General features: G+C 31.3%; 1 long non-coding RNA gene across 1 annotated transcript; it reads right to left on the bottom strand.

The window, feature by feature from the left end:
- Positions 1-418: 418 nt before the first annotated feature.
- On the bottom strand, positions 419-8,416 carry LOC127277421 (uncharacterized). The gene is made up of 3 exons (XR_007842368.1): positions 8,290-8,416; positions 2,394-2,555; positions 419-777 (listed from the first exon to the last, which is right to left on the bottom strand). It is a non-coding gene; the product is annotated as an uncharacterized LOC127277421 (long non-coding RNA).
- Positions 8,417-9,726: the final 1,310 nt, after the last annotated feature.

Genomic DNA, 9,726 nt, shown 5'->3' with positions numbered 1-9,726 from the left:
AGATTTATTTTTGTCTTTGTTTATATGAATAGCTATAATTTTCAAGCGTTAGGGATATTCAAAGTCAAAATGGATTATCAAACAAAATCTATTATTTAAAATCCTTTCAGGTTGCCATTTTTAAGGTGTCATTTTGAATTTTTGAAAATTTTTTTTATAAAAGATTCGAAATAAAATTTTCTAAAGGTCTGAATAAATAATTTCATAATAAAAATTGAAGATCAGATTCAGATTCTGTTTTCAGATTCAGCGGCCTTAAAAAATTTGTAAATTAATTTGGGACAGAGGAAGATAAAACTGGTACATTAAAGTTTATGTTTTAAAGAATATATTTATACGTATTAAAATTTTAATACGTAAACACTTTATAATTAAATTGCAATACTGCAATAATACTGTTATAAAGTTCTTTCAAAATTATAAAAGGCACGGAAGACCTAACAGAAGCATAAAATTGTTTTTGTTTATAGAATACAAAACGATTTAAATAAAATAAGTAATTATGAAAACCATTTGATGGTTAATAGTAACAAAAATAAAAACTTTCTCAATAACTTTCTTACAACATTTTCTTCTTATTCATGTAACTATAAATCCAAGTCTTAATTGAAGCTGGATTTTTCTTTTCCAGGCATTTTGTTCGTCCTTGTAGTTTCGATATATCTCCTAAGGATGGCAGTTTTCCAGCTGTGATATTGCATTCGAATTCATTTAAAACTGCCTTTATTTCTTCATCGGTCCACCGATTTCTCACAATTTTCTGCTTCTTACTTGAATCTACAATTTGACGTTGATAAAATTGAATCGTATATAAGAGAGTTCAGATTATTTTTCTATGGTTAACTTTTCGTGAATATTAATTGTGTTACAAGCATCATAATTACCATGAATTTTCATATTTGATTTTTTTAAACAACTTTAAAATTTTATTTGCCATGTTAATTATAGGGTCATTTAGGGTAAATGTAAACAAGGGGTAAATGTAAACTGTAGCTATTGGAGGTTAATTTACAGATATTTAAAATTAAGTACGACATCAATATTTTAACCTCATGTCACCTGCTCTTGCAGGTTTTGAGTATTGGTAGTATTTTATTTTGACAATTGACAAACCCTTATGAGTTTGTTTGTCTTATGAGTTTTTATCAAAAATGCTCAAAACGCTTAATTTTTGTTATAATTAATTAAATTGTGATTATTCAATTATTATTATTTATTTTCAACGGATTTTTTTCAAGTTTTTCTATCCCGTAATGCAGTAGTAAACTTAAAATAACTTTTTTCTGAAACATTTCGGAGAAATACAGCTGTTTACATTTACCCCGAGATTTTGCAATTTTTGCAAAATTTCCGGCTAAATGTAAACAGCAGTTGTTAGCGATTCAAGGTTACCTGTATTTTCTAATACCCCATAAAATTGTTCTATAGAGCTCAAGTAATAAGTTAATGCAAACGAAAACCGTAAGTATTGCTTTTTAAAATAAAAAACTTACGTTATTGTCGAAACTAAGCAATTCCGTTTACATTTACCCCGATTGACACTTTAAAAATTAATTTTGCTGTTTTAAAAGTAAAACAGTTGGAAATTTGGTTTTAACTTTGCTAGAAAGTTGAAATGTCACTAGGTGAACTGCAAAGAATTACCCTATTGAGAAGCAAAAAACAATTATCCTAATAAACAGCACTGATGATTTCCATAACGTTGCATTATCATTTCCTTCAACGAAAGCGGGCGGCGTTAAATTATTTCTAGTTTGCTTCCAGTGTGAGCTTGAAACCATTTCAATGTCCGATGGTCGAAATGCTCGTTTCCTATGTAAATTTACTATCGTGCGTAGTAGTTTTCCTTAATATTAAGGGCTGCACAGTTAATTTTTTTGGACTGACACGTAAGGTCTAACGATGTTTTGGTAATAATACAATATAATTTATTGTTAAGAATATTTTTTGTTTTAACAAATTATTTTTTAGTAAGAAATCCTAAATTTACATGGGAAACGATTACATATATCCACCAAATGACATTGTGATGTTTTCAGGCTCACAATGAAAGCAAACTGGAAATGATTTCACGTCCCTCGCTTTCGTTGCAGAAATTAGGGGAATGATACAAGCATTCAGCATCTCCTATAAACGTTTTCATGACTTTTATTACATAAAAACCATATTCACAACTACGTAAGTGATTCTATAATAACTGTTTTTTTAGTTTGCTATGATAACGATTGCAGTGACAGCAGTTGCCCAGGTAACTGTTTCAATAAAGTAAATTTATGAACATAGTTTTGATTGGATATAAAGAAACATATTTTTATAGTAAAGGAAAGATTTTTTCAATTTAAAAATAGTTGCTCTAATATAGCTCATGTTTTTTTGTATATATATATACACACCTCTGTTAGAATGAGCTTCTCGAGAACCTTTAAATTTCTTACTTTCGTGCTTGATCACTTTATCATGAGCGGATTTACTGACAGATTGACATGCGGCTTCACTGTAGGATTCACTGTCGGATTCACTGGCGGATTCACTGGCTTTCCTCTTTCTATTTCCAACTAGTTATAAAAAAATTAATATTTATTTAATATTATATTAATTAAATTAATGAATTAAATTTTCGTTCTGACATTGACACTGCAATTTACAAGAGAAAAAATAGATCGAGAGAAAAAATTATATTGCGATTTACGCTCAAGCGGATAGTAAATACTGCACTTACACACCTATGCGTGACTTGCAAACAATCCATACCAATATAGCATGGAGTTATGTTATGATAGCATCAGGCTCGGGGGTTTTTCGCATCAACTGTAGTAATTTTGCTTACTAAAATCATGGAAAATGCAGAAAACATCGGGAATTTTTGTCACAGAGTGAGGAAACTTCTCAAGAAGCGGCCACAGCTCGACTGCCTGCCTGCCTGCGGACAGACGAGTTAAGGAGGCGGCATGAGTGAGCGAGAAGAAAAATTTAAATTTGAATTTTCTTTCTAGCTTACTCTCACGTCGTGCCCCTTTCTCCGTCTGCCCGCAGGCAGACAGGCAGCCCAGTGGTGACCATGCCTTAACTGTGCGACTGACCACGTATAGTCGATTTCGTTTGATAATAATTTTTAATTTTTATAATAAACAATAATTAAGAATAATTTTACATTTAATTGACAGTTTATAAACTCTAATAAACACTTATAAAAAGAATAATCATTTTATAACAAAATTTGAAAAATTTATGAGGGTGAGAAATTTCCTCAACTGCGACCAACCTCGTTACAAAAAAAAAGATGTGACCTACGGAGGGTTAAGTCCTCTCACTGTATACTTTCAACAAATATGTGCTTCTATGATAAAAAAATTTTAAACACATTCTACTTAAAAAGTTGAATTTGATCACCAAAATTATTGTCAGATACGGTTTCAGTCTACAACGAAAGTTAGGGGGAAACATAGTTATAATTATTAGACTAATCACTGGGAAAGCCACACGGAAAGACTTTGTGTATCAAATTCTGCACAGTGGGTTTAAACAGATTACTATGAAAAGTCAAAATAACCCTAAAATTTCTTTCAGGTTTGTATTCTAGAACAAAGAAGAAAAAATTCAGAGGCAGAATCAACATCATCCATCTGTCCCTTTTTGAGAAATTCAAGTTTTTCTTTAAAATCGCGTAAGAACCCCGCACCATTTACATGGGAATTTGGGGTCCGGTGAAATTTTCTGCAACTTTGAACTTTTGTAGTTTTTGACCTCCTAAACAAAAAATGTAAATGGCAAAATTCCAAAAAATGGACAGATTTTTTAAAAATTGAGCTTTAAGTTTAAAAAATAGTGTTAAAAGCGAAAAAAATTCAAAAATGAGTAAAACCAAAAGAACTAAACAAACTTTCTTAAAACTCGCTACTCGAGGGTTTTCGGGGTCGCTGATTACGAATTTGATGTGAATTTTTGAAAATCCAAAATGTTCGACGATTTTTTTAAATACATTGAATTCCCTTAAATCTCGTTACTCGGGGGTTTTCGGGGTCGCTGATTACGAATTCGATGATAGTTTTTCAAAATCCAAAATAACGGATGCAGACTGGCGAAAAAAAGTTTGAAAATGATTTTTTTTAACGAGTTTTAAGAAAGTTTGTTTAGTTCTTTTGGTTTTACTCATTTTTGAATTTTTTTCGCTTTTAACACTATTTTTTAAACTTAAAGCTCAATTTTTAAAAAATCTGTCCATTTTTTGGAATTTTGCCATTTACATTTTTTGTTCAGGAGGTCAAAAACTACAAAAGTTCAAAGTTGCAGAAAATTTCACCGGACCCCAAATTCCCATGTAAATGGTGCGGGGTTCTTTCTCACTTTAGAATGTTTTCACCTTTATGAAAAAGAATTACTGGATGAATCACTGGACGAATTACTGGATCCAGTAATTGTGATTATTAGACGAATTGCTGGAGTTTAAGTAGTTGTAATTACTGGATTAATCACTGGGAAATCCAGTGAATATTTCGCTATTTTTTTTAAATTACAATGAAACCGCAATTTTGAGTTCAGCAAGTAAATTTTTTAACAATCTACATACAGCGAAATAATCACTGGATTTCCAGTGATTAATCCAGTAATTACAATTACTGGATCTCCAGTAATTCGTCCAATAATTACAATTACTGGATCCAATAATTCATCCAGTAATTACATCCAGTGATTCATCCAGTAATTCTTTTTCATAAGGGCATGCAAATAAGGCAGGTCTACATAATTTTTTCCCCTTAATATCGGAATGGTTTCTAATGTATTTTGAGGTGCTGAAAACGATTCCGCTGGTCCCAAAATTGTCTATCACGTTGGGATTTTGAAAAAAGTGGGCGTATAATTTCCAAAAACGTAAATTTGGGTTGTGCAATATCCATTTCTCTTCCTGACGAGTTGCAGACTTCAAAAAATCTTAAAATTGAAGCTTGAATCATACAATACACGACCAATATGCGCAAGACAAAAATATATACATTTTTTGAATAAAATATGGTTATAAGAAAAAAAATATTATTCTTCAGGTGCTTTCATAAATTTTCCATTTTTAATCTAAGATGTTACCTAAAATGAATTTAAATTGAAACTTAAATTTAGTGGCCTCTAGAGAAAGTAAAAAAAGCTCCTTGACTTTTCGTTGACTTTTTACTGACCTTCTTCTGACATTCCCGGCCAGATAATGAGCGTGTTTTTACATGCTGAACAATGTCAAACTCATAGTTTTCTTATACAAAATATATGTGCCCAGCTGAAAAATTCCGTCTGGATTTTCACATGGATCTTCCATGTAGAAATTCATGTAAAGATTTGAAACTATTCAGATGGAATCTGCCTGGATTTCCTCATCAATTTTTTAAAATATTTAGCATACACAAAATATGAAGAAAAACCTCTTTAAAAATGTGAAAAACAGTAAGTGAGACCCCTTCGGGGTCTCGGAATTCGAATTTGGTGTTCGTTTTTGAAAATATTTCAAAATAAAGAAAATGAAGGAATTTCCATGTGGATTTACATCTGGAATTGTTTTAAATCTCCACATGGATTGCCGTGTGAAAGAACCAGCTCGATTTTTTCAGCTGGGATATGCTCCTAATGACAAGTGCAAATATTAACTTTATTCATTTGCATTGTTTGTTTGTTTCATCTCTAAGCACAATTTGAGTTATATTGCAACTTATTTGTTAATATTTGACCTGTTTTAACTATAGATATCGTCAGACAGAAAATCAGGATAAATTAATTTCTAGTTGAATAGTATATTTATGTATAAAACAAAAGATACCACGACCGGCTGGTTTTTCGAAAACGGAACATGATTGACATCTCTAATCACAATTTAAGTCTTATTTCAAATTATCTATTAATATTTGACTGTTTAGACTATCTATATAGTCAGACGGAAAATCAAGATAAATCATTTTCTAGTTGAATAGTTTATGTATGAATAAAACGATAGATACCACGACCGGATGGTTTTTCCACGACCGAATATGATTGGAACCTCTACGCACAATTGGAGTCTTATTTCAACTTCTTTATGAATATTTTCCCTGTTCTTGCTATGCATATAGTCAGACAGAAAATTTGGGATTGATGTTTTTAATAGTTTATTTCTAAGTTAGGCATTATTTTAATTATTTTACAATTAGATAATACAGTATAAGACTTAAAATGTTGGTCACTAGTGAAAGAAAACATAAAAGTTAGGTCAAATTCAGGAAATTTGTCAATCGGCCAGAAAAGTATATATACAAGGCTTAAAATTATTCTCTTGTTAATGCATGGCGAGGAAGCCTTGCATCAAAAAATTTAGATGAAAACTTAAATCTAGTAACAAAAAATGCAAATGAATGAAATTGATATTTCCACTTGTCATTAGGAGCTCATATATATTTTGTATAAGAAAACTATAAGTTTGACATTATTTAGGATATAAGAACGCGCTCATTATCTGGCCGGGGAAGTCAGAAAAATGGCAGTAAAAAGTCAGAGAAGTGTCAAAGAAAAGTCAGGTAATTTTTTTCACCCTTTCTAGAGGCCACCTGGTTTAAGTTTCAATTTAAAGTTAATTTTAGCTACCATCTTAGATAAAAAATAGGAAATTTATAAAAGCACCTAAAGAATAATATTTTTTTTTATAACCATGTTTTATTCAAAAAATTTTTATTTTTGTCTTGCGCATATTGATCGTGTATTGTATGATTCAACCTTCAATTTAAGACTTTTTAAAGTCTGTAACTCGTCAGATAGAGAAAAGGATATTGCTCAACCCAAATTTACGTTTTTGAAAAATGTACGCTCACTTTATTCAAAATCTTGACGTGCTAGACAATTTTGGAACCCGGGATCGTTTTCAGAACCTCAAAATATATTAGAAACCATACCGATATTAAGGGGGAAAAAATTATGTAGCCCTGTCTTATTTGCATGAAAATATTCTAAACTGAGAAATTACGCGATTTTAAAGAAAAAATCAAATTTCTCAAAAAGGGTCTGATGGATGATTTTGATTCTGCCTTGGAATATCTTCTTCTTTGTCGCAGAATACAATCCCGAAAGAAAATCGTGGTTATTTCAACTTTTCATAATAATCTGTTTAAACCCACCGTGTCGTGCTTGACTCATGCTGAAAACATCCGGCCTATTCAGGTGACGTCACGTTTGTACATCTCTGGAAGCTAAATTCTAAATTTAGGCGCACCTGCGCGCGCCGCTCAAAATACTGCAGTTTAAGCTTGCTCTACTGGTCATATAACGGGCTTAATCGTGCGTGTGTGATGAAATTTGTTTTTTTGGATTATACTTATTCTACACATTTCAAAATACTTTTTTTATCCCACAGGCACAAAATTGGCGCTTTTAGGTTAAGAGACGCACGGATCAAAAGCCACTCATTTCTTCTCCCGTCTAAAAATTGCGACCATGTTTTCTAAGGGTAAAAAGAACAGCTGACCCATGTGTTTTTTTTAACCTTGGGAAAACACGGTCACCATTTTTAACCGGGAGAACAAATGAGTGGCTTTTTCATCCGAGCGTCACATAAGCTAAAAGCGCCACGTTTCTGCCTTTGGAATATGAAGTATCGTAAGGAACACGGAAGTAAAGGCAGACCAATTAATTTACGTTGTATTTTGGGGAACTTGTTACGGCCTCGGGATGCCATCGGCACCCTCGACCTTCACTCTTACCCCAAAATTCAACGTAAATTTATGGCTGCCTTTACACCCATGTTGCTTAATATACTATTAGTCGTTTTACGATATAAAATATTTTTAAATTTACTGAACAATTCAGTTAAACTATGAAAACTTTTTAAGGTATTAGTAAAAAAAGACTGCTGATTGGGGGCCATTCATTAATTAAGTAAACTTCTAGGGGGAAGTTACAAAATCTCTACATGGCTTTATGATGCAGAGAGGGTGGTTAGAGCTTTTCTTACGCAATATTTTACTAAAAATTAAAATTTGTTTTTTCTAAGAAAGATAAATTTTTAACGCTTTTTTGTAAACGAACTCTTTTTGTTCAATTTTACGTAATAAGGGGACGGGGGATCCGACAAATCTTACGTGTCCTCACATGGGAGATCCGTACATGTTATTGATGCCTAGCTGTCAACTTTAACGAGATAAGACATAATTTCAATGAAGTAAATTAGTGTTCCTACATACTTTTGACCGGGTGAGAAGAAAAATATTTTAAAAGTAAGACTAAGATCTTCCTAGTTTTAATATAGTTTTCCTAATAAGACGGATTATTTTATAGTCTAATACTCACCTTTTTTAGATTGAACTTCTCGAGATGTTTTAGACTTCTTTTGTTTGTGCGGATCATTAGCGGATTTAGTAGCAGATTTGCAGGCGGATTCACTGGCAGAATTACTGTTCTTGATATTCACATTTTTACCTGATAAGTAATAAATTTACGGTAAAAATTTTAATAGTTTTCCTTTTTCTTTTTAGGGTTACATACACACATGAGCAAGGGGATATTTAATAGATTACATAAAAATTAATTGTTACAAAACTGTTTTGATTTTTGCATGTGAAAGAGCAACTTAAAACCTATTGATTGACATCAAACACCTAAAATTTATAAAAGTAGTCATAAGGTCTCTTTTCTCATGGAGCATCTCATCTACCAAACAAATAAAAAATAAAGAACTTTTGAAAATGTTCATTGTTTTTAAAAGTAATATGTACGGAAAGATGAAAAAACCAAATGTTACATGAGATCCATACAACTGGCAAGGGCAAAAAATTGATGAAATTAAGAATGAAATAATTTGCTACTTGTAATTCATAAAATACGTTAAACTCACAAGGTAAAAAAATCTAGGCACTAGGGGGTGGGGTATATGATTATGATGCCAAAACCAAACAAATAGGGTTCATAATGTGTATGGAACCCTTAAAAGTTTTAAAATATGTCACAATCTTTGAACGGTATGAAAACGTGATTGCAAAAAAATAAAAAATTTGCCTCGACTTCTTCAAAAACCAATCATCGTTGATATTATGTATAATAATGTGTGTTAAGAAGAATTAAAATACTGATAGTCGCAGAATAAGGAAAAATAAAAATTTAGATAAACATTTTTTACGGACATGTAGTTTATATAAAAGAAATATTTAGATTTAAATGTATATAATTAAAAAATAAATGATTTTTAAAAAAGCTAGGAATTACTAAGTATGCAAAATTTATACACAAATTACACTGAATTTGTGACTTAAACAAGTTTTAATTGAAAAAATAAATAGGTAAAAACAATTTTTTTTATGATTTACGGTTTAGGAAAAAAATCAAGACATATTCACGGGTAGTTCAAATCCTGCCCTAATTCTGCGGCAATGTTGCATTTAGGGGTTAGCGGAGCTTCAAATTTCTTTTCCTTCAAATACGTTGATCTAGATGCAAAATTGAAGCATTTTAAACAGTTCTTAAAACGGAAAACCAGTCAGGGCGTTAGCTAGGAACATTAATCTCTTTAATTTTGAGCTAAATTTTTTTGCGGAGCTACAATTTTTTTCCCTTTGCAAATATGTTGTTTCAGATGCAGAACTAAAACATTTTTAACGCTTTTTATGACGGACAACCAATCAGAGCGCAACTTAGGAACATTCAGCTCCTTAATTTTGAGTTACATTTTTTCAAGAGTTATAAATTTTTTCTTCTTTAAATATGTTGCTTCAGATGCAAAAGTGAAGCATT

The sequence above is a fragment of the Leptopilina boulardi genome, unplaced genomic scaffold (assembly GCF_019393585.1).
Source record: "Leptopilina boulardi isolate dan_hultmark-lab unplaced genomic scaffold, ZJU_Lbou_2.1 LbouV2_166, whole genome shotgun sequence".
In the NCBI taxonomy this organism is placed as follows: domain Eukaryota; kingdom Metazoa; phylum Arthropoda; class Insecta; order Hymenoptera; family Figitidae; genus Leptopilina; species Leptopilina boulardi.
This window is presented reverse-complemented; position numbering and strand designations above follow the sequence as displayed.